Below are 24,239 nucleotides of genomic sequence, written 5' to 3'. Positions count from 1 at the left end.
TGTACAAACCTTGATATTACCCCAAAGGTATAAATTTCTATAGATCATAAGTCAGATACAGAGGTTTCTGTAAAGGAAATCAAACACTGAAGTTAAAATGCCATGAAGGGCAATCCTGTTATTTTTGTCTTGAAATAGGATGCTTCACAATATGCTTCATCTTTGTGATAAGATGCATGTGAAATAGAAAGGTCACAGAGCGAGGACTAGGTAAAGCAATTCCATAATGTAAAAAAAGCTAGCATTACAAGCACAGAATCCAACAGAATTATAGTCGTATTGATCTGAAAACAAAGCCTTTTTCTTTCTTGTGTGCATCAAGCCACATTATTCTGTCCACCTCACCCCAAAGGTATTCCTGAATTCAGCACGGTCTTCAGGCAATAACCCAAAAGTATACCAGCAAACACCAGAAAACTTCTGCAATCACTGCAAAGAAATACAGCTTTAGGTGTGCGTTTGCATTTCTTTACCCATGTAATGCACATGCACACAAACATCTCACTATTGAAGTGATACCTTAGCGTCCAGAGTTTAGACAAGTCTTTGCTGTCTACAAAATGTATTAGTACTATCTACAAAACACAATGCTAAGGCACCACATTAATCTGCTTGCATGTTTATAAAGTGCATGACTTATGCCAGTATCTGTATTCTTCGCCTAACATCACAGCATAGTCGTGTGATGTTCCTAGTGCATGATAATCGGGTATGAAGGGTAAGTGTAATAATTGCTTAGGCATGTCAGAAAATCAGAGTCCTAGGACAATTCTTTTGCATCGGATTGTTTGGTCTGATAAACATGATGGAAATTGTCAGACGTACAATTTACAGATAAATACTAATCTCCAGCTCCAGTCTCCAACTCCAGCCAAGGTAGGGGAACATTTCTGCACATCTTTAAGAATGAAACACTACCACAAAACCCTATTTAGCTCAGAGGTGTTTAACACCGGTTTAGCCTGCACATGATGCAATATAACTACTTAGCTCAGTAGTGTTTAACGCAGGTTTAGCCTGCTTATGATACAATATACTACTTAGCTCAGTAGTGCTTAACGCAGGTTTAGCCTGCTTATGATACAATATACTACTTAGCTCAGTAGTGCTTAATGCAGGTTTAGCCTGCTTATGATACAGTATACTACTAAGCTCAGTAGTGTTTAACACAGGTTTAGCCTCCATATGATACAATGGATTCACTTCAGATCGAATTTCCGAAATCTCGAAACTCATATGTTCGAGATTTCAAAAACTCGAACATCAGAAGTATTAAAAAAAAAAAAAAAAAAAAAATTTAAAGATGTTTTTGCAGGTGGGCAAGCCCCTGTGCACGCCCCCCCCCCTACTTAAATATACTAACTCCAAGATCGCGCTAAAGTGGGGAAAAGGGAAATCTCCCATTCCTCACTTCTGCAGACACTGCAGAATGAGAGATTTCCCTGTTCCCTGATGTAGCGCAATCTCGGAGTTAGTATACTTAAGTTGCAGGAGTGCAGAGGGCTTGCCCCCCTACAGAATACCTCACCTAAACACACACTCTATTTAACCTCCCTTCAGATGTTAGAGTTTCTGAAAACTCGATTATATGGTCTCCACCATACGAGTTTCTAGATTTCGGAAACTATCAACTTAAGTGAACCCGATAAAATATACTACTTAGCTCAGTAGTGCTTAACGCAGGTTTAGCCTGCTTATGATACAATATACTACTTGGCTCAGTAGTGCTTAACGCAGGTTTAGCCTGCATATGATACAATATACTACTTAGCTCAGTAGTGTTTAACGCAGGTTTAGCCTGCATATGATGCAATATACTACTTAGCTCAGTAGTGTTTAACGCAGGTTTAGCCTGCATATGTTACAATATACTACTTAGTTCAGTAGTGTTTAATGCAGGTTTAGCCTGCATAGGATACAATATACTACTTAGCTCAGTAATTCTTAACGCAGGTTTAGCCTGCATATGATACAATATCCTACTTAGCTCAGTAGTGTTTAACGTAGGTTTAGCCTGCATATGTTACAATATACTACTTAGCTCAGTAGTGTTTAACACAGGTTTAGCCTGCATATGTTACAATATACTACTTAGCTCAGAAGCGTTTAACGTAGATTTAGCCTGCTTATGATACAATATACTACTTAGCTCAGTAGTGTTTAACGCAGGTTTAGCCTGCATATGACACAATATACTACTTAGCTCAGTAGTGTTTAACACAGGTTTAGCCTGCATATGACACAATATACTACTTAGCTCAGTAGTGTTTAACGCAGGTTTAGCCTGCATAGGATACAATATACTACTTAGCTCAGTAGTGTTTAATGCAAGTTTAGCCTGCATAGGATACAATATACTACTTAGCTCAGTAGTGTTTAACGCAGGTTTAGCCTGCATAGGATACAATATACTACTTAGCTCAGTAATGTTTAACGCAGGTTTAGCCTGCATATGATACAATATACTACTTAGCTCAGTAGTGTTTAATGCAGGTTTAGCCTGCTTATGATACAATATACTACTTAGCTCAGTAGTGTTTAACGCAGGTTTAGCCTGCATACGATACAATATACTCCTTAGCTCAGTAGTGTTTAATGCAGGTTTAGCCTGCTATTGTTACAATATACTACTTAGCTCAGTAGTGTTTAACACAGGTTTAGCCTGCATAGGATACAATATACTACTTAGCTCAGTAGTGTTTAACACAGGTTTAGCCTGCATAGGTACAATATACTACTTAGCTCAGTAGTGTTTAACGCAGGTTTAGCCTGCATATGATACAATATAATACTTAGCTCAGTAGTGCTTAATGCAGGTTTAGCCTGCTTATGATACAATATACTACTTAGCTCAGTAGTGCTTAACGCAGGTTTAGCCTGCTTATGATACAATATACTACTTAGCTCAGTAGTGCTTAATGCAGGTTTAGCCTGCTTATGATACAGTATACTACTAAGCTCAGTAGTGTTTAACACAGGTTTAGCCTCCATATGATACAATGGATTCACTTCAGATCGAATTTCCGAAATCTCGAAACTCATATGTTCGAGATTTCAAAAACTCGAACATCAGAAGTATTAAAAAAAAAAAAAAAAAAAAAATTTAAAGATGTTTTTGCAGGTGGGCAAGCCCCTGTGCATGCCCCCCCTACTTAAATATACTAACTCCAAGATCGAGCTAAAGTGGGGAAAAGGGAAATCTCCCATTCCTCGCTTCTGCAGACACTGCAGAATGAGAGATTTCCCTGTTCCCTGATGTAGCGCAATCTCGGAGTTAGTATATTTAAGTTGCAGGAGTGCAGAGGGCTTGCCCCCCTACAGAATACCTCACCTAAACACACACTCTATTTAACCTCCCTTCAGATGTTAGAGTTTCTGAAAACTCGATTATATGGTCTCCACCATATGAGTTTCTAGATTTCGGAAACTATCAACTTAAGTGAACCCGATACAATATACTACTTAGCTCAGTAGTGCTTAACGCAGGTTTAGCCTGCTTATGATACAATATACTACTTAGCTCAGTAGTGTTTAACACAGGTTTAGCCACGTCTATATCACATTATCGAAATTTTACTAAATCGAATCAATGAAGGTCGAACTTTACTGATCTAAGTAGTAAAATTTCGAATAATGTAAAAAAAAATCACTACAAAAAAAACTTAACTAGCATAGGCAGGGGGGCAAGCCCCCCTGCACTTCCCACACCCCCTACTTAAATATACTAACTCCAAGACTGTACTACATTGAGGTAAATGGAAATCTCCCCCATACGGAGATTTCCGTTTACCTGTGTGATGTTCTGGACTTTCGACATTGTCGTGCCGACAATATCATTTTAGATATTGCTGGCTTACAACATGAACTAGACCTTGTTTAGCCTGCATATGACACAATATACTACTTAGCTCAGTAGTGTTTAACACAGAGGTAATTTGGGTGAGAGCCTTAATTTAGTGAAATTCTGGTGTTTATCCAAAATACATTTTTTACACGGTTTCTGAGTTGCTTACAACCGTGGAGAAAGGTGGGAGTTTTAGTGGTTTGCCATTTTTTTCATAGAGCATCCCTTTCATGCATCAAAGCAGGAGCAGCTTTGGAGAGCCAGGGTGCAAAATTAGATTTGATTCTGATTTTGCAAGTTGGGGCAAGAGAGTTTAGGACATCATGGAAAATGTGGTTAAATTTAGTAACAGCATCACTGAGCAGTAGAGTTTTTAGGAAAGAACAGATGATGGCAAAGAGTCTATAGTTCAAGGTTTAAGGGGAAATGTTAGTCAGTTTCCTACAATGTCTGCAGAGATGGGGGGCTTAGAGAGAGGAGGGAGTGCCTTAAGACAGCGATGGGAGAACAGTCACTAAGAGTCAGGGAAGGTGGAAGGGCTACAATAGTTGGAGAGTTGGTCAAGATCCAGTCAATTGTGGCACCAGTAGCGTTTTTACTGTAGTGGGTAGGAGTAGTGATCAGTTGTGAGAATCCATACAGGTTTATGAAATGTTGAGGTGAGTCACCAATAAGGGAGTTCCAATCTATATTAAACATCTCCAAGAATGATGATTTCATAGAAGATGGAGGTGTTTATCCAGGAGAGTATATGTTCAAGGATAGGGATGTTTTTACTGGGGGGATATAGATAGAGGCAACAAGCAAACTTCCTATAGTTATTGATGTGGCAGCCTAGGAGCAGTAGTTAATCAGGGGAGAAACTAGGTAGGGTGATATCTATAGGTTTTAGCATCAGTGAGACAGAGTACAAGATAGCCACCCCACCACCTTGTTTGGGTGTCCAATCAGACCTATAGATATTGTATTAATTTGGCAGAAATTCAGAGTAAACTGATATGAGGTTTTAGCCAGGTTTCTGATAGGGCCAGGATGTGAGGTTTGTGTTGGGCCAACCATGTGTGAAATTCAGACGTTTTATTGTTTAGGCTTTGTATGTTCATTGCAGAGATAGGGAGATGTTTGAGGCTGGAGATATTTGAGGATGTTTTTAGGGGGACAGCAGATGAAGGTGGAGGGAGAGTGGAGAGAGGGGAGGGACCAGGATTAGGATGGATGTCACCAGAAACCAGACGAGCAAAGGCAAGATGGAAAATATGAGGGTGGTCAGTAAGGGGAATGGGGTACTTGAGTTTGGGCTTAGGAGTAAGGGTGGGAGTAAGGGTGGGGTTGGCCATGAGTTTAAATTTAAGATGTTGAAAGGAGGAAAGACAGAAAAGAGAGGGGGCAATAGTCAGTGAAGCTGGGTTATATGTTGGAAGAGGTCTGGGAAAGGTGAGGGAAGAAGGGAAGATATGAAGCTCAGTGTGGTAGGAAGTGCTTAGGGCTATTGAGATTAGAAGTGGGAGAAAAAGCAGTAAGGATAGCATTATGGGATGGGAAAAGGAGGGGAAGAGTTTTAGGGGAAAATATAAAGAAATATATTAGGGGAGGGTGGTGGCTAGAAATAAGCAGTGTGAGTGAAGGAACAATATCGAGGGGTGGAAATAGTGAGTATGTGAGGAGATAGTAGGTGTGCTAGGGAGTGAAAGAAGTGAGAGAGAGGCAAGCCACAGAGCATGCAGCCCAAGGTGGGCGGGGAAAAGGGGAATATTGGTGACAAGGTGGGAGGAGTGAAAGGGTGAGAGCACAAGTTATGGTGGTGGGAGGGGGCTGTGGGAGTGACCAGACAATGAGGTGAAAGAATAAATTTGAGTATACTTGGGGTGGGTGGGATTTGGGGGTGGGAGAACAGTGAAGCGAGCCCAAGCAGAGAAAGGGGGTGTGGAGCAGGCAGAACCACACCACAAGTAAACTAAATGTAAGGGCCTAAAACCTGCACTCAGCACTTTAATTTGACTTGCTTTTAGCAGGAAAGACAGATCAATAGTATACAATTTTGAGGTTTTTATCTGGGTTACTTGTTCAAATGTCAGACAAATAAGTAAAACTTTCAAACAGGAATCTATGAGTGTTAGAAAGCCACAAAGGTATAGGATATAGCTGTAAATCTTAGGGTCAGAGAGACAAATGTATAAATCAGTTTACTTTACAGGGGAAGGAGACAAAAAATAAAAGCAGACACACAACTATGGCTGACCAAAATAGTGACTCACTTGGTTATAAAGCATGATAAAAGAGAGCTTAACAATTTTTTTTATGTTTATAACCTACACTAATTGTTGGGAGAGAAAGTTTGTGGTGGCCAATTGCAATCCCGTAGACACCATTTTTGCAGGAGCAGCTGCATATAAGTATTTTATCAATATTACTGATCCATACAGAATTAGCAATTAAACACCTTTGGTAAAAAAACACAAATGAGAGAGAATAGTTGAAACAACAAATCATACATCACCAATCCAAATGGATAAAAGTCAAATTACAGACGTGAGATGAAGCAGGTAAACAGCGATCAAACAAAATTCATCAAGACCATGCAAATCCATGTTTCTCAAAGTCACTTTTCTCTCTTATTTATTTTATTTGCAGTTTGTTTGCCAGGATGATCCACTGGGCCATGAGGAGCCCCTTTTCAATGGAGTCCTGGGGAGAAAAGCTCCAGAAGAATACAAAAAAAAACAAAATACAAATACGACAGAGGTTACAAGATTACAAATTAGAGAATTACAAATTATGAGAGAATTTGGAAAGTGCATAGTAATGAGTTGCAGTGTAGTGGCATTAGAAGGCATAATTAGTATGATGCAAGATAAATTCATTATAAGCAAGTACAGTTCTTGTACAATGTGATAGTTCCTACTGCTATTACTAGGAGATATAGAAACTATACGAGTTTATTTGCAAATATAATAACTTGTGGGGAGTGAGAAAAGTAATGGAAGCTATGTAGGATGAGAACAAGAGCATTCCCACTGAAGTTAGGTATGAGGGAAGTAAGGTTTTGAAGGCAGAGAGACTGTTAGTGGTACGGGTGAAAGGTGGGCGTGCTATAGAGAAGGATAGAAGATGTTTGCCTGGTGGACGGACAGGTTTGTGCAATTCTATTAGGTTTTGGAAGTTAGATTTTAGACATCTATTAGGTTGATGCATTTGTAAGGTAGAGGCAAGGGAGGGGCAGAGAGAGTCTAAAAATATTTTTTTATGCTTGGATAAGTTGATTATCAGTGAGATAATTGGGTAGCTCAAGGCAGTTCAGTTGGGGTCTATATTAGAAGACCGAAGATGCATTCTTTCGAATGAGTCTTGGTCGAACTTAAAAGGCAGAAAACAGAAAATATTGAAGCGGCTGTTAAGCAAATTCTTTCCCTGGGATAGAATTCACTTGGCCGCTTCGGTACTTTGCTGTTTTTGGCACTGTAGTGTGGTCTCGGAGTTGGTATATTTAAGTGAGGGTGGGGGGGCACAGCCCCCCCTTGCACTGGGAGGGTGAAGCCCCCCCCACAATGTTTGAAATTAATTTTTATTTTTTTGTTGGAACAGAGATTTTTTTTCCCTTAGAAAAAAAAATCGCTGTTCTGACACTTCAACATTGTAAGCTTTTGCTTACATAGGATCGATCAATCACCATTCACTTTTTTAAGCATTCGGTGATTTAATATAGACCCTTCAGTTGATGTAGGGAAATACAGTGATGGGTAGAGGATCTCTGGCTAGTTGCAAATTTTGTAGTAGCAGGAGTAGAGTTTTGACTTGAGGGATGATTGTAGACTAGTAAGGATAGAGGCACCATATAGGAGGGAAGGGATAAGGTAAGTAGTAGCGAGAACAAGCCTGGTGGGAGGAGAGATGCAGCGGTTGTGGTGATAAAGCAAGCAAAGTTTCTTATGTGCGTTTTTGATATTTACTTGTAGATGGCTATCACATTTTGGCGGATCATCAATGAGGACTCCTAACAGTTTTGGAGTGGGGAACATTTTGAGAAGTGTATTACTTTGGCTAGTGACAGAGAATTAACTTTTATCAAGGGTAATGGCTTTAGAAGAGGTAAATATCATTAGCTTACTCTTGGTTGCATCGAGTGCCAGATGGTTGTCTAGCATCCATTGTTCAGTAGACGAGAAAGCGTTCTGGGTTAATTTTGCTAGTGAGGAATTAGAGGTAGCAGAGCAGATTATTGTAGAGTCGTCGGCATTTTGGATGAGGTTAGTGTTAAGGATGGCATGGTGAAAGTCATTTATGAAGATACTGAAAAGAAGGGGACCTAGAATTGAACCTTGGGGCACACCTGTGGGAGTATTTAGGAAGGGAGAAATTGCTTTTTTTCCACTTCACTGCTAGTTGCCTGTTTGACAAGTAACTGGTGAACCAGTTGATAGAGGAGCGGGATATGTTTAGTTTAGAGAGTTTAGTGAGGAGAAGGTTGCGAGAAATGGTATCGAAGGCCTCTGAAAGGTCTAAAAGGAGGGTGGACACAATATGACCAGTGTAGTGGGCCTTATTAACAGTTTCTAGGAAAGAGAGGAGGGCGGTGGTGGTGCTGTGGCCATGTTGTGTGGGAGAGAGAAGGTTTATTTCTTAAGAGGTAGGGTAGAAGTTGTAGGTGGATACATTTTTCAAGAAGTTTAGACATAGGGGATAAGATAGCGATTGGTCAGAAGTTAGGAATGTCATTATTGTTGCCTCCTTTATGGAGTGGTATAATAAAGGCTTTTTTCCAGAGCTGGGAGACATGGCACTCAGATTGATTTATTAGTATGCAGATAGGGAAGGCAACAGCTTCCGCTGCTATTTTTAGGAAGTAGGAAGGTATGCCATCAGGGGCATTAGAGCATAGTTTAAATTTTTGAAGTATTTTTTAATGATGGAGATGGAGATAGGGTTCATGGAAAAGGAAGGAGGTTGGGAACTGGAGTAGTAGAAGAGAAAGGGATGTATGTAGGTGTGTGTGCGTGTGGGGAAGCAGAATTATTAGTGAAGGATGATCTTAGTTTAGCTATGGAATCAATGAAGAATGAGTTGAATTGGGAAGCTAATTCTAAGTTGGAGGTATTTGAGTCTGGGCAGGGGTTCTCTTTTTTACCTGTGTTAAGGAGATAGGGAATTCCATCCCAGAATTTTTTTTAGTTAGTATTATGGTTGGTTTGGAGTGTGGAAGAATAGGCTTTGCAATCTGAGGTAATACTTTCTTTGCTTTGTGGTGAAGCATTTTACATTCATTCAGGGCGATGCTAGTTTTAGTTTTATAATGATCATACAGCCGTCTCTTTCCACAGAGTTTATTCGGCAGTTAGAAAACTGAAGTGAAAGGGACAGGCATTCCTCTCAATCTCTTTTAGCAAGAAATCTGGATAAAGCCATAAATAAAAGTGGGGCAAAGGCCCAAAATAGGGACAATTTAAATATTGCTCTTGCATACTTAGAAAGTTGATAGAATAACAGATTTTGCATTGGCGTGAATTTTTTTGAAAGATACAAAGTCAAACATCTGCCATTATTTTCTAACTTAAATTTTTAATGATTTGCAACTAATTGTTTAAATATTCTGTCATGTATCATAAAGAGGTTCTGGTATTTTTCTAATGTTCTGTACAGCACATAATGGCATTTTAGAGTACTTATTTCAGTGTGACCAACCTTATAAATGTTCGTTTGGAATCTTTACTGGCATTGAAGGTTAGGATAAAACCATTTTTGTCTTTTGTACAAAGACAGAAGTGACATCTGTTAAGCATTTCCCTACAAATTTTATTTGCATAGACTTTGATCTTTTACATCAATCTGCTGGGTACCCTTTTTAATTTACCTTTTGATCTTTTCATAATGGATGCCATATTGGTAGCCAATATTTAAATTTATTTTTCCCAGACCAATAAACTATGGCATCAATATCTCAGGGCTTCTTAATGCAGTGTAAACTAAACTCCCTGTGTTCTGTTTACATCTGTATAGAAGTTTACAGATTGTTCAAATAATACTGGTTTATTGCATTGTATATGCACTAAAAAAGCCTTGTGTAGCATTGTCATTGTTACTTTATTTTTAGCTATACTGCTTTTTTTTTTTTGTACTATACGAGTCCTGTTTAATATCTTTCTCGGTGGAAAGGGAACTTGCAGTTTTACTGTTATGTGCCTGAATGTTTAACTTGTATGACTGCCCTCCTCAGTAAAGGACCGCATATTCCTTTACAGATTAACTAATTACAGCAAACTCTACTCACTGGAAAGATTCATAAGACTGATGTTAATCTGCAAGCTATCATCTACTGCTGTGCACTTTCCTATCATCAATTTCCCAAACCCTAGTATGTTTACATATTACACTCCGTCTTAATGTAGGATCTGTGCTGATTAGTGTCTCTGATTTGATTTAATGCCTCTGCAGCAAGACTGTAAAAAAATGGATTATTAATTTTTCCAGAACTCTAAAGAGTTTGTGGGGGAGCTGAAATCCTGCTGTGTGTGTGTGTGTGTGTGTGTGTGTGTGTGTGTGTGTGTGTGTGTGTGTATGTGTGTATAGAAGACATCCACAACACCACACACTTTCTAGCATAATGTAAATGCATAGATCACTATCTTAGAGAATGTAACTTCTCCAGCATTGACAATCTTCAAAAATATCACATTTTTTCACAAAGCAATAGTTATAAAGTACAGTTGTGTACACTTACTATAAATGTAGATGTTAGAGTGTATTCATTGTTGCAGTCATTACATTTGAGTAATCTGCGGGCAGGTTGCCCTCAGTCGGCCTGATTAACAAAATCTTGGGTCCTGCGTCAGTTGCTGTCCCTTCTTCCATGATGTCAGGTCATCAGGGGTATAAAACATGCAGCAGATGCCATTACATCAGTTTTTCTTGCCCCCAGATGTCAGCTGCCTCCCTAATGGGGAGCAAATAAACATAAAAAATACAAAGGTATACCTCCAACAAAAAGCAAATTCACCAAAAAAGCTTTTAAGCATAGTAAAGAAAGTAGAGGTATAGCCAGAAAAAGTTAGGGGGCTGGAGGAAGGGTAACCAGGACTGCAACAGTGAATACACTCGAACATCTACATTTATGGTAAGTGTACACAACTGTACTATGTTCTTCGTGTTTCACTGTTGCAGTCACTACATTTGGGTATATTCCCAAAGCTATGGTTGGGAGGAGTTTATACAGCATTAGGACCAGCTATAAGGCCCTGCAGGACAGCAGTGGCAAAGCCAGCTCTGGATTAAGAGAAAATTGGTAAATGATGATGCTTGGTGAAAATATGTACAGAGCTCCAGGTAACAGCTTCTAGAATATCCCTGGTAGGAACACCTCGGAGAACGGCTACAGAAGTAGATGCAGCCCGGGTGGAATAAGATCAGATGCCCTGGGGGGATAGGTTTTCCATGGTGCTTATAGCAGAAATGAATGCAATGGCGTATCCATTTAGAAATGGTTGATTTTGAAACAGCCTTCCCCTCTAACCCTGCAGCAAATGCTACCAGCAGTTGTTCAGATTTTCTTCGATGTTTAGTCCTGTCCAAGTAGAATCTAAGTTGTCTGTGCATATCCAAGGAATGCAGAATCTGTTCCCCTTTGTTCTGTGGATTGGGAAAGAAGGTTGGCAAATGAATGGACTGGTTAAGAGCCACACTGGAAACCACCTTGGGCATGAAGGATGGATTGGTCTTGATAGGTACCCTGTCCACATATGAAAGACGATGAAAGGCTCCACTGCCATAAGGGCCTGTAATTCAGATATCCTTCTAGCTGAAGTGATTGCTAAAAGGAAGGCTGTTTTCCAAGAAAGAAATTTTAAGTCTGCAGTAGCAGCTGGCTCGAAAGGAGAGAGTGTGAATTTCTCCAAAACAAAGTTAAGGTCCCAGGCAGGGGTTGGAGCTCTCCTTGGTGGTCTCAAGTTTTTTGCCCCTCTGAGATGCTGCTTGAGCAGAAGATGAGAGAGGAGGGGAGGTTCTGTGTTCTAATGAGCTGAAGTAGTTGAGGTGTGAATATTAATGGAGGAGAGAGACAGGCCCTTGTGAAGCATCTCAGATAAGTATTGCAAAATCTGGAGGTAAATTGGGCGCTGCTTTGTTCATCCCTAGAGATTGGTTCCAGGCACAGAATCTTTTCCATTTGTCAGCATAAGATTTTCTAGTACTAGGTCTCCTTGCCTCCAAGATGACATCCATCACAGGTTTGCTGAGGGATAAGGCTGAATTTAAGTGATTATCCAGGCTGCAAGGTTCAATGTTGGAAGCTGAGGGTGCAGAATTGGGTTCTCCTAATGAGACAGCAGGGAAGGGGTCTGAAGCAGGTGCCATGGAGATAACTGCGACACACTGCATAGGAGGGGGTACCAGTGTTGGTGTGGCCAGTCAGGAGCAATCAAGATCATCCTTGGTTTGTCTTGCTTGACTTTTAGTAGAACTTTGGAGGGAAGGCGTAGACTTTTTCCAGCTGAAGGACAGAGCATCCACTTTCCAGGCTTGTTTGTGGGGAGTCCTTGTGCAAAACTTGTCCAACTGGTAGTTCGGGGAGGGCAAATAGATCTATATCTGGGCTCCCCCATTTGCTTGTCAACATGCTGAAAATCCTTGGTTCCAGTTTCCACTCGTGTGGGTCCATGAGGTTTCTGCTATGTCCGTCTGCCAGTGTATTCAATTTTCCTAGCAGGAATTGAGCTTGTAGGTGCACTTGGTAGCTCAAGGCTGTGTTCCACAATGCCATGGCTAGTCTGCAGAGGGGGTAGGAATGTGTAACCCCTTGCTTATGTACCACATAACCGTGGTGTTGTCCATCTTTACCATTAGTTGTCCTGGAAGAATGCTGTCTTTGAAGGCTGTCACAGCATTCTGTACAGCTAACATTTCTTTTTTATTGATATGTAGGTGCATTTGATTTGGGTTCCATTTGCCCTGAATGCACTTCCCTGCCAGGGGAGCCCCCCCCCCATGCACAGTCTGATGCATCTGTAGTTAGGGTTTGTGTGGCAGGGGGTAGTGTGAATGGTAGTCCCTTGTTTTGATGACAGGCCTCTGCCCACAATAGGAACTCCAGGCATAGGCAAGGTATGACAGGAATCATTGTTTCCAGGCTGTGATAATGTTGACTCCATAGACTTTTTAGATACCACTGTAGTTTCCTCATATGCAGTCTTACATATGGAATTAGAAGACTGCAGGAGACCATGAACCCTATGACTTGCAGTATTTGTCTTGCAGATAGCAGGGTTTTTGTGGCCACTTGTTTGAAGTAAGTTACCAAATGAATTTGCTTCTCTGGCGTGAGGAAAGTCAGCCGGGCAGTTGTATTAAAGCTTGCACCCAGGAATGTAATTTGTTGACAGGGTACCAGTTGTGTTTTCTTTTCATTTATGGTGTACCCCAGACAAGTTAGAATCCTTTTTACAAACGCCAGATGATTTAAAAGTATGACCTGGTTTTCTGCCTAAATTAGACAATCGTCCAGGTATGGATATATTTGAATATTTCTTTACCTGCAAAATGCAATAACTGGAGCCAGGCACTTTGTGAATACCCTGGGTGCAGTAGACAAGCCAAAGGACAGTGCAGAGAACTGATAATGCAGCAGCCTGCTTTGAAGCGTAGGTATCTTCTGCAAGATTCTCTGATTGGGATGTGCAGGTATGCTTCTTTTAAATCTAGAGTTGCCAACCATGCATCTTTGCCTAGCATAGGAAGTTACTGGTGAAGAGTCAGCATCTTGAATTTTGGAATGCCCAGAAAGATGTTTAGAGTAGACAGGTCCAGGACTAGACCCCATGATTCATCTTTTCTGGGTACCAGAAAAAGCCTAAAATAGAAACCTTGTCCCTTTTCCTCTTCTGGTACCAGTTGAATAGCCCCCATGCTTAAGAGGGAAAGTACTTGTTTTTGAGCCTCTGCCCACTGATTTGGGGGCAGGTCTGGCCACCCATTTGGCGTTGGCAATGTGTGGAATTGACATCTGTATCCCTAGGACACTATTTAAAACCCATTTGTCCTAGGTTATGAGTTTCCAATTATTTGCACGAAGAGCAATCTTTCCCCCCAAAGGGGCGGTCAAAAGATAAGTGCTTGGGAATTTTAAAAAGAAGTCATTGAGACTGTTTACCCATAGGGGGTGTCATTTCCAGATTTGGAAGTGGAGACCCCCACTGCTTAGTTCTGAGTCTCCCCTGGGATTGAAACCTGTGGTTTTTGCTGTGTCTGGGTTTGGCCTGAGAGGGACTGGAAAGGACCAATTCTTAGGCCAGTGCCTACTGAATCTTGGAGGTTGCATTTGTAAAAAATATTTAACAGTTTGCATAGATTTAGCTTTATCTTCCATCTTTTTAAGAACTTCTTCAGCATTGTTGCCAAAGAGGTGGTCCTGATTTAAAGGAGCATCCACCAATTTAGCTTTAACATGATCAGGCAAAGATTGCTCCTTAAGCCAAGCATGCCTTCTAAGCATAGACCCAGTAACAGCAGCCCTGCAAGAGGCCTCTAAAGAATCAAAAACACACTGCAAAGTATGTTTTCCAACTTGTTCAGCAGAATGCATTAAATCCTGTAAATCTTTATTTCCCACACAGTCAGGAATCAACATCATTTTCTGTTTAAGCAGTCCAATAATATGCTGTTGATATTTTAACATATGAAACTGGCAGTTTAAAGCTGTGATTGCCAAGGTTGCAGAAGTATAAACCTTTTTACCCCATCTATCCAGCACCCTGGAGTCTCTATCAGAAGGGGTAGGAATTTTTGCAGTGGAAGCCTTAATGCCCTTGGGCCCCTGAGAAGTAGTCTTGGGATCTGCAACAAGATTTTTGAAAAGAAACTTGTGAGACTCAGGAACCCTGTAGTATCTGTCAGGTTTACTAGGAGCTGGAGAGAGAGAATCAGGGGCCAAACTGGATTCTGAGAAAACATCCCCCAGGGATTACCTCAGTGTCACTGCTCAACAGAGGCACAGCAAAATAATGGGTATAGTTCCCCATACTTAAAGGGGTGGCGTAAGCCACAAAACTATGGGCTAGGCTTGTAAATGCCCTCGGGCAGATAGCCTAGTATGAACCTATGAACCTATGAACCTATGAACATCATCGACAATGTCTAGTACAGGAGGTATAGCCAAGACCTATGCTGAGGTAGAAGGAGGAAATCCCTAAGCCTCTTTTTTGAATCAGAAAATCCCTGGCTTTCCCAGTGGAAATGCTCCCTTAAAGTATGTAAAGTTTCCCCAAAAGAAAGATCCTCAGAAGGGGAAGCAGAGGGAATGGAATCCTCTGCATCAGAATCCTCTTAAGTAGGCAAGGACAAATCTAAGTCATCAGAAGAGTCAGAAGAAGCAGAATCCTGATCAGAAGATTCATAATCAAGCTCAGCCCTAGGTCTCTTTGGGGGGGGGGGTTGAGTATCTCTGATTAGAGTAATTAGATCTTCAGACATTTTTATCATTTGTTTTTGGGCATAGAGGCCTGAGCATGTGGCCTGGGCATCGTTTTTTAGACATGGATTGAGATTTAGGCCTTAGTAATGAAGGCGGTGTCGATTTAATATGCAAGTCCGTAGGCCTGAATACACCCTCAGAAGATGGTGCCTGTACAGTGGCTCTGGACCCATCCAAGATAGAGACATCAGCGGGTTCCCATAGTTCAAGTATCTTGCGGCATACCGGACTCCGAATGAGTCTCAGTAGAGGCCTGCAAATCAGAAGTAGTGGGTATCAGGGGCTGCAAAAGCTCCTCACTGAGTACCGACAAACTGGCACCTGGCTTAGAAGCGTCGGCAGTTTTGGACCTTGGCGGCCTGTCTCTATCTATCTTTGCTTTTTTTCTGAAGCCCAGTAGTCGGATGGCTAACCAACGACATTTCTGGATAATTAAACAGAGAACCGAAATATTTAGGGGCAAAAATGTACAGACAACAGATAGTGCGCTGATTAAATAAAGCACAAAACCGACAGCAAGGTACGTCGTGGTCAGGGCCTCTGCAAGGAATACAGTACGAATGAAAATCCTTATGAGGTATTTGTTTTCCACAAGTAATGCAGTTATTAACTTTTACTGACATCGGTAAGGAGCAAGAAAAAGTTTCCCCAATGGGGTAATTAGCTTTAAATTGAAGACTTCAATTATGAAACTCGAAAATGAAAATTTCAGGAGTCGGCCGACCGGCACATGCAAACTGCTTCTGTTTCGGGCACCGCACGGCAAGAAAGACTGATGTAATGGGGTAGGCTGCATGTTTTATACCCCTGACGACCTGACATCATGGAAGAAGGGACAGCAATCGACGCAGGACCCAAGACTTTGTTAATCAGGCCGACTTAGGGCTACCTGCAAGCAGATTACCCAAATGTAATGACTGCAACAGTGAAACACGAAAAACATCAATGCTCTTTACACTTTCTCTACAGTAGGCTATTTAATTTTACAATAGTCTAAGTTTTACAGTATTCGCTGTATTATCTATTGCATAATTGCAAGAACAAGGAGAACAGGTAGAGTGTTACAAACAAATGAAAAATAAAAGACAGCTGTTGCAAGACAAGAGCGACGCTTGGTAGGTGGTAAATCCTTTATAAGCAGAAAACTCCAAATCCAGAAAAATAGACAATATTCATCCAAGATAAAACAGTGTAAGCAAACACAGCAGTATTGACACAAAACTGAACTGACATCAGGCTCTGTGCTTTAAAGGCCTCCATTTCACATTATTCAGAATCTCACTGTCATGTGACTGAATGTTGAGGAAGAAAAACTGATAATGTCAAATAAAACTATTGCAGTCGGAATCAGTTCAAGATACCAACAGCAGAATACAGGAATATATTTTAGTCAATGGCTGCACTTACCATAACAAGGTTTATGAGATGTCCAGTTAGCGCACTTTATGATAATCCCAGGTGGAAACCATGAAGCTCCCAAGCAGACAATGCTCATTCATTTATGTGGGAAAAACTTTCACTTCATTGCTGTATTGATTCATCCTTCATAAAATATCCAGTCTGCACTTCCTGGGCTTCACAACATTGGTACTTCTGCCCTCGTCACAAGATGTTGCTTCATCCAAGTAACAGTTTATTTTTAAGGGACGTTTTGTCATTAGCATCATCACAACCCTTTCACCTCTGAAGATAAATATGTCAGAGTTAAAATGCATTTCTTCACACAGACAAGAATGTTACAGCCATAGCTTATCCATGCAGACACCTCAAAACAGCATAAGCACACTTTCCACCTGACAGGATTCATATCACAGCATTTTAAAAACTTGTAAATATTGTTAAACTTTTATATAAATTAGCATTTAAACTGTTCTATAAAGTGAAGCAGTTTAAAGAATGCTCCATGAAACAGCATATATTGGTCAGGACGTTAACATATTGTCTTTACTGGCAATGAAGTAAAACTATTTAAAACAATGTGTTTGCAGTTTTATATGGCTCTGCATACACAGCTATATTTGGTCAAAATATGAACATGCAAATACAAAGTTAATGTACAGAACACCTAGCCCTTTTGAGATCTCTGCCTGCTACCCATGCCCATTAAAATACTACAGTCACTATGACCAGTACTAGACAGGGTGTCAATGCTATCAATGGAAGTGTCCTTTACTCCCTTATAGGTCAACATAAGAGTTTAATAAGGAAACATATGGCTTAAACATTGCACTCACTCCACTACAAATAGGTATGCAAAGTCCAGTATTCATAGCCAAAGGCTTTGCATTAATCCATGAAAAGTGTAACCACATAGATAAGCAAATCATGGACTTTCACTATGAATTTAGAAATGTGGACGGCGTTTTGTAATCACGCCACTCTCACAAAAGTGTTACATGCTTAACACAAGGGATAGGGGATGGCTAATAAGCAGATAAGGAACCTTAGAAATTAGTGAAAGAGTAGGATGCGCAGAGATGTGATAATGTGCACACTAAGTGTGTAAATAGCCCAGAATGTATGACAAACAGCAGCTTACCAGGAGAATATGGGAACGTAAGAGGCAAAAGGAGTGTGTAATACCAAACATTTTAAAAGGAGATATAGTAATGCCAAGCATTTTAAAAGGAGGTGTAGTAATGCCAAGCATTTTAAAAGGAGGTATAATAGTGCCAAACTTTTTAAAAGGTATAGTAATGTCAACCATTTTAAATGGAGGTATAGTAATGCCATGTTAAAAGGAGGTGTAGTAATACCAAACATTTTAAAAGGTGTAGAAATGCCAAGCATTTTAAAAGGAGGTATAGTAATGCCAAGCATTTTAAAAGGTGTAGTAATGCCAAGCATTTTAAAAGGAGGTATAGTAATGCCAAGCATTTTAAAAGGAGGTATAGTAATGCCAAGCATTTCAAAAGGAGGTGTAGTAATGCCAAGCATTTTAAAAGGAGGTGTAGTAATGCCAGGCATTTTAAAAGGAGGTGTAGTAATGCCAGGCATTTTAAAACGTGTAGTAATGCCAGGCATATTAAAAGGAGGTGTAGTAATGCAAAACATTTTAAAAGGAGGTAAAGTTATTGAACTTATTTGTTTTGTATTTTTCTGCTTGTGCATATTTGGAGAAAACACTGAAGGGGTCCTTGGGGGACCGGTTTCATTTTGGTGCTTGTGCAAACTTGGACATATTACTGAAGGGGTCCTTGGGGGACCTGTTTCATTTTGGTGCTTGTGCATATACTTGGACATATTACTGAAGGGGTTTCTGGGAGAAATAATTCATTTGAGTCAAGAAAGTGCGTTTGCATACATGGTCAGACTGCTGAGGAGATTGCTGGGGGAAATCTTTCATTTGTGCGTCAGGGAACTGCTTGCGCATATTTAAGACAAATGAATAAAGAGGGTTGCTGGGTGAAATAATTCATTTGTGTGCCCTGTAAATGCTTGTGCATACTTGGACAAACTACTGTTGCGATTACTGGGGGCAAGTTTGTAGATTGCAACTCCAATATCAAAGGTGAAGCATCACTTTTAACAATGGATGCAAGTACTGTGCATACGTCAGACTAGGAACTGCAGAATCAGCTCATTAACATATTCCACTTTACATTTCTCATTTGCATTTCTCATTTGCATCTCATTATTTCAAGGCATTTCACATTATCAGAAATGGCTTCTATAAATTGTGCCTTTGCTACTCATTCATAAGCATCAGGGATATCCCTATCGCATTTAAGCGACTATGAATACCACCCAAACACTGATGTTCTGGCCGAAATAAAGTCACTGGGTTAAATAAGGATGTAGGCTTAAGTATTTTGATAGAAAGATTTGGATTTTTGTGGTGTAGATATTGTAGTGTATTTGGGACAGATACCCCCTCAAATTATTATTCAGCTAATCTTTCCGTGGAATTTCTTTGATGCTGACAAATGTTATGGCTTTAATTATATTTTACATAAATTTCTGTCTCCCATCCCATCCCTTTACACTGTGGCAGAACTGGGTCCAGTTCAATGAATTGTGCTTTGCATCTTAAAAATCTACTTGAATTTGGAGCTGGTGAAGTAGGCTATCCCCTCTTTCTTTTAATTATGTCTGGTTTACCAAGCAGAGCATATTTTCCATCAGGGATTGGGTTATAATTTAATTTTCTCTGTAATGGGACTATTGAGCGCTCATTTAAATGTTAATGTGGAAACAACAGATATGCCAGAAAACAATTAGCATTTTGTGTGTCCCTGTATTATGTCAGTTCATATATAACTACATATATCAGACAAACATTTTTAAAACGTACACAGAGTAATATTCAGCCTTACATGATTAAACATTTGGACAAGAAAACTGCAAATATATACTGTCTGGGACTGTTTTCTTAAATATAGGTATGATGTAGGAACAGAATGGATTAACATGAGTTGATCCTGAATAGAATCTGACAAAAATAGTTTATACTTGGAGAAAGTTGCATATGGCAGCTTATAAACCATTATTCCAGTAAGATATTTGACCCCTTCAGAGTTCAACTATAACAGTACAGAAACACAATGATTTTACATAGAGTCATTATATTTATATCTTACAATTCAGTGGTTGATTACAATCATTTTGGTCAAGGAAACCATTCTACAAGAAAAAATATATCAAGCTAAACTCTAGAAGCAACAGTAATGATTCCCTCAACAGGATCCTAGCTTCATGCCTGCAACAAGTTTTTTTATCCTATAAGAGAGTTCTAGCTTTGAATAGATCTTATACCCCCCTTTTTCTTAATTCATACTTTAGCCCCTAAATTCAGACATTTGACTCATTCTTTAAATGAACCAGCTAAACTGTATACGGGATCAGGCAGAGAACTAGAAAGGAAGTGCACAGCCCTTCTTTTAACTACATGAATCCCCATGGAAGGGCTCCTTCTCCAGCTGTAATATAGTTAAATTAGCCTAGGACTACTTCAGAGCAGACATCAGTAAACACATCAAAAAACAACTGCATTATCAGTGCACACTAACATTCTGGCCCTAAAATCAAGATTCACAAGACAGACGATTGAACACAGTAAAGAAGGTATAAAATGGTCGCTTGCAGAACAGCACAACTAGTCTGAGAGACAACGATCAACTCTCGTAATACTGATTCTACTAGTTGAAGAATGAAACCATAATGATACTTAATTATAATGTTTTCTTTGCTTTAAAAGAATGTCAGTGTTCTACTGAAGGACGGTATCAAATGCTTTAGTATAATCCACAAAACTGTCTTGCTAATAGCAGAAATAAGATTGGACTGACTTGCCCATGTTAGCAACATTATTAATGTGGGCGTGGAACAACTTTTATGAAACCGTGCTGATAACTTAACAAATGGTTACAATTAAGATCCTCATCCGATTGCCAAGTATTTCTCAAGCAGTTTTAGGAAAGGGGACAAACATGTCAGACAGCACTTGCAGGTAGATGCACTAAGCTACTATTGTTGCTCCGTCCCCGTAACAGTTTTTAATTAACAAAAACAACCTTATTTTTGTTTTGATACACACAATGACATTAGATGACACCATCCTTTATCTAGTGTAATCTGGCACTTGTTATGAAATGCTCTATGTTGTGAAACCACCTGACACTGACAGACTCCAGCATGACCAACAGATCAAAGGAGAATATGAAGTCTAAAAGCAAAATGTAATATCGGAACCTTTAGCACTCTTCGATCCCCCTAAGTGTGGTGATACAAAAGATGAATTCCAATACAAAATGCCTGAAAACTGCTAGTGTGGACAACAAGCAGCAGTTAAACCACTTTAAAACACCAAGGTCAAACAGCAACGCTTGGAACTGCAAGTACACGGGAATCTGATGAACATGTATTCTTATCAAATAGATGAACTGTCAGCAAGGAAGTAGAAATTAGAGCTCAAACAGATTATAGCAAGGACCAAATTCAAACATAATTTTGGGGTAACTGGGATGCCAAAAGATCCCCAGCATTCTTTATCTGTAGAAACCCAAGTTTGCTTCTGAGCCCCCTGCCCAGTCAAAAGAATGTAAAGGATCAACACAGCATTCGACCACTCCTAGGTTCATAGGTGTTTACTACGCTAATGACCACAATGGCCTTTTAAGCCTAGCCTAGCCCTGCATCCCAAATCTCTGACAAGTTCTGGTACTCTTGATACATGTAAGCAGGGGCTTAGGAGATAAAACATTTACAAGCAGGGGCTTAGGAGATGAAACATTTACAGGCCCACTAGAGACAGAGGTGCCAAACCAGGGATGAATTTCCTGTTCTACATCTAATTGTTCAAGTTATACCTTTTATTTATCCACAATAACAATATTTCAAAAATGAAGTACAGATATTTTAAAATGTTTTACTACCGCAATACTGAAAATCATAACTTTTTTGATGTAATAATTGAATGGCAAGGTTTAATTTAGTAATGTCAGAAAGTAAGAATGTCAGTAATGAGTACCACGATGATAGGCATTCGAAAACCGTTCATTACAGCCATTGAAATCCAAATGTTCGTTAATACTGGTTCAGAATATTTCAGTTCACAATTTTAGCACTTTAAATTAAGTGCCATCCCATATTTTAATAGTAAACTATTTTTAAATCACAAAGCATCATATTACATTACAAAACAGAGTGAAAAATGTTGTAATGAGAAAACCATTGAACATACGTTTCCTAGTCGAGTCCAATGAACAATAATAAGAGCTGGAGAACCAGGTGAGGAAAAACTACTTGTTACACAGATAATACATGAACTGGGTTAGCTAGGAACTGTGCTGTACATGGGATGGAGAGCCTGCTCTAGAGATGGGGTAGTCACTGAGATACCTACCTGTCTCTCCATTAGGTACTATTTATATCACAGTCATCATTTAAGTCATTTGAATGGATAATTCTGGTGGTGTTTGTTTTGTGGATATGCACGAGGTCCATCAGAGTGGGGCTGACAATGCCTTGTATGCCAGGCATAGATCTCCCCTCAACAGCCTGCAGGAGACAGAATACAGGGATAGGGTCTTGAGGCAAGCTGCATAGGACATGTTACTTGCATCCTGTATTCTTTTAATGAGAAACCTTTGTGGACACTCCAATTGTTGGATATGTCTGGTTAGGTACGTACCAAAAGGGGACATTGTACTCAATGAATGCTGAGCACAGTGGAACAATGACTTCCCTGAACTTGGATGCCATACTTTTTGTTATAAGTTGCACAACATAGAATGATTTCCTCACTACTGAAGACAAATGATGGTCATAGTCTGGTTTACGGTCTATGTCCCGCAAGTCCCTGACTACTGAGTTAACTCTTAGGGGTGTGTTGTCAACTTGATAATTACAAGGGGTAGAGGACTTCCCGAAGGATACTATTATGTATTTCATTTTAGTCCTTGGCTCTGACAGTTATTTGTCTTGGTTAATCCTTCCAGGAGAATATTTGTGTTGGTGAGGGATTCTATGACAGCTCTTAATTTGCAATCTGCAAAATGTTTTAGCCAGAGACCACTGCCATTGGCCTTGACTTCTAAGAAGTAAATGCCAAAAAGGAGCAGTTCCAGGACTGATCCCTGAGTGACTCCACTTGTGACTGGCCTCTTTGTAGAGGTGGAATACTTGATTCTAACTTCCTGGGTGCTGTCTGTGAGCCAGTTGGCTATCCACTGGGTGACATACGGGTTTATACCCAACCTCCTGAGTTTGTCAACAATGTCCGGAGTGGGGTATTGTGTCAAATGCCTTCCACAGCTCAAGGTAGGCAGTATGAATCATTTTCCCTTTATCCATTGCTTTGGCGACCTTTTCAGAGAAGTTCACCAGGCTAAGTGGGCATGACCTGACCTTGATGAAAGCAAACTGGGTTGAGTCAAGTGTCTGGAGGTCTCCTATGTCATTTTTGATGATTTCCACGATAATCCATTTCATGGCTTTGCATACGAGACTAGTGAAACTTGTAGGTCTGTAGTTGCTGAGGCTGCAGATCTGCTTAGGCACATCAATATAAAAAGTTTCAACCACAAAGATTATAAAGAAGTCTTAAAGGTGGACCATGATCTAAGGTTACCCAGGAAGACTGCGAGGTCTATCAATACAGTTTTCAATGGACAACAGTCCTTAACTATTCATTAAGTTCAACCTGTTCACTCCTGCTTTGAAGAGATTTAAAGGCCTGAGGTTATGTGGTCCAGCTGACATGTCCCACTGCTCTACAAGTCCAGAAGAGTAATCAGTGAATGTTATTTGAACGTCTCATGGAGGCAGTTATTCGTATACTGGCAAGGTTTTCTTTCTTGATGGTGACCAATTCGGAATCAGTGACTCCAAACAAATGCTTCGTTTCTTCCTCGAATTCTGATGAAGACTCAAAATAAAGAAACTTAAAAGAGCAGAGTCAGTAAGGATGGCACTGAATACTGTTGTTAGTCACTATGGCTGGCAGAAAATGGGATTTTCCCGTCATCTCAAATCACTTTCAGCTCCATAATGGCCTTGAGGAGGCTGGTACTGTTGAGGAAGTAATGGACTTTGCCAGACCGTAGCATTCAGTGAAGGAGATGGAATAACTTGAGTGAGAACAAGATCGGGATGCACGGATATGAAAGTGGTAACCATCACTGCAGGCAATGTCCACCTCAGTTTTTGTATGTGAATCTAACCTTTTCTTTTTCATCAGGCTAACTGAGAAGAACCAGAGACTTCTGGAAATAAATTATGGTAGGTTTTTGGGGGTGCCACTCTCCAGCAGATTTCAGACTGGGAGAGTAGTTTTTTTTTCTCCCCCTGATATATTCATGATATAAATGTTCTTAATCTAATAAAGAAATGATAGTATCGGTGTTTTAGTTAATGTTACTGATTATGCATATTAATGTGTTTACATATAATGATAGGATCGGTCTTTTAGGTAATGCACTTACATATATAATGATGCCGCAG

General features: G+C 40.0%; 1 long non-coding RNA gene across 1 annotated transcript in view; it reads right to left on the bottom strand.

The window, feature by feature from the left end:
• LOC122811223 overlaps positions 1-24,239 on the bottom strand; it is an 829,556-nt gene that overhangs the window by 726,531 nt on the left and 78,786 nt on the right. Inside the window, exon 2 of the long non-coding RNA XR_006366226.1 lies at positions 16,704-16,979. This is a non-coding gene — a long non-coding RNA (uncharacterized LOC122811223). The remainder of the gene's footprint in view (positions 1-16,703; positions 16,980-24,239) is intronic.

The sequence above is a fragment of the Protopterus annectens genome, chromosome 9.part0, assembly GCF_019279795.1.
Source record: "Protopterus annectens isolate FY-2018-M chromosome 9.part0, PAN1.0, whole genome shotgun sequence".
In the NCBI taxonomy this organism is placed as follows: Eukaryota; Metazoa; Chordata; order Ceratodontiformes; family Protopteridae; genus Protopterus; species Protopterus annectens.
Note: the sequence above shows the minus strand (reverse complement) of the source record. Positions and strands in the feature narration are given on the sequence as shown.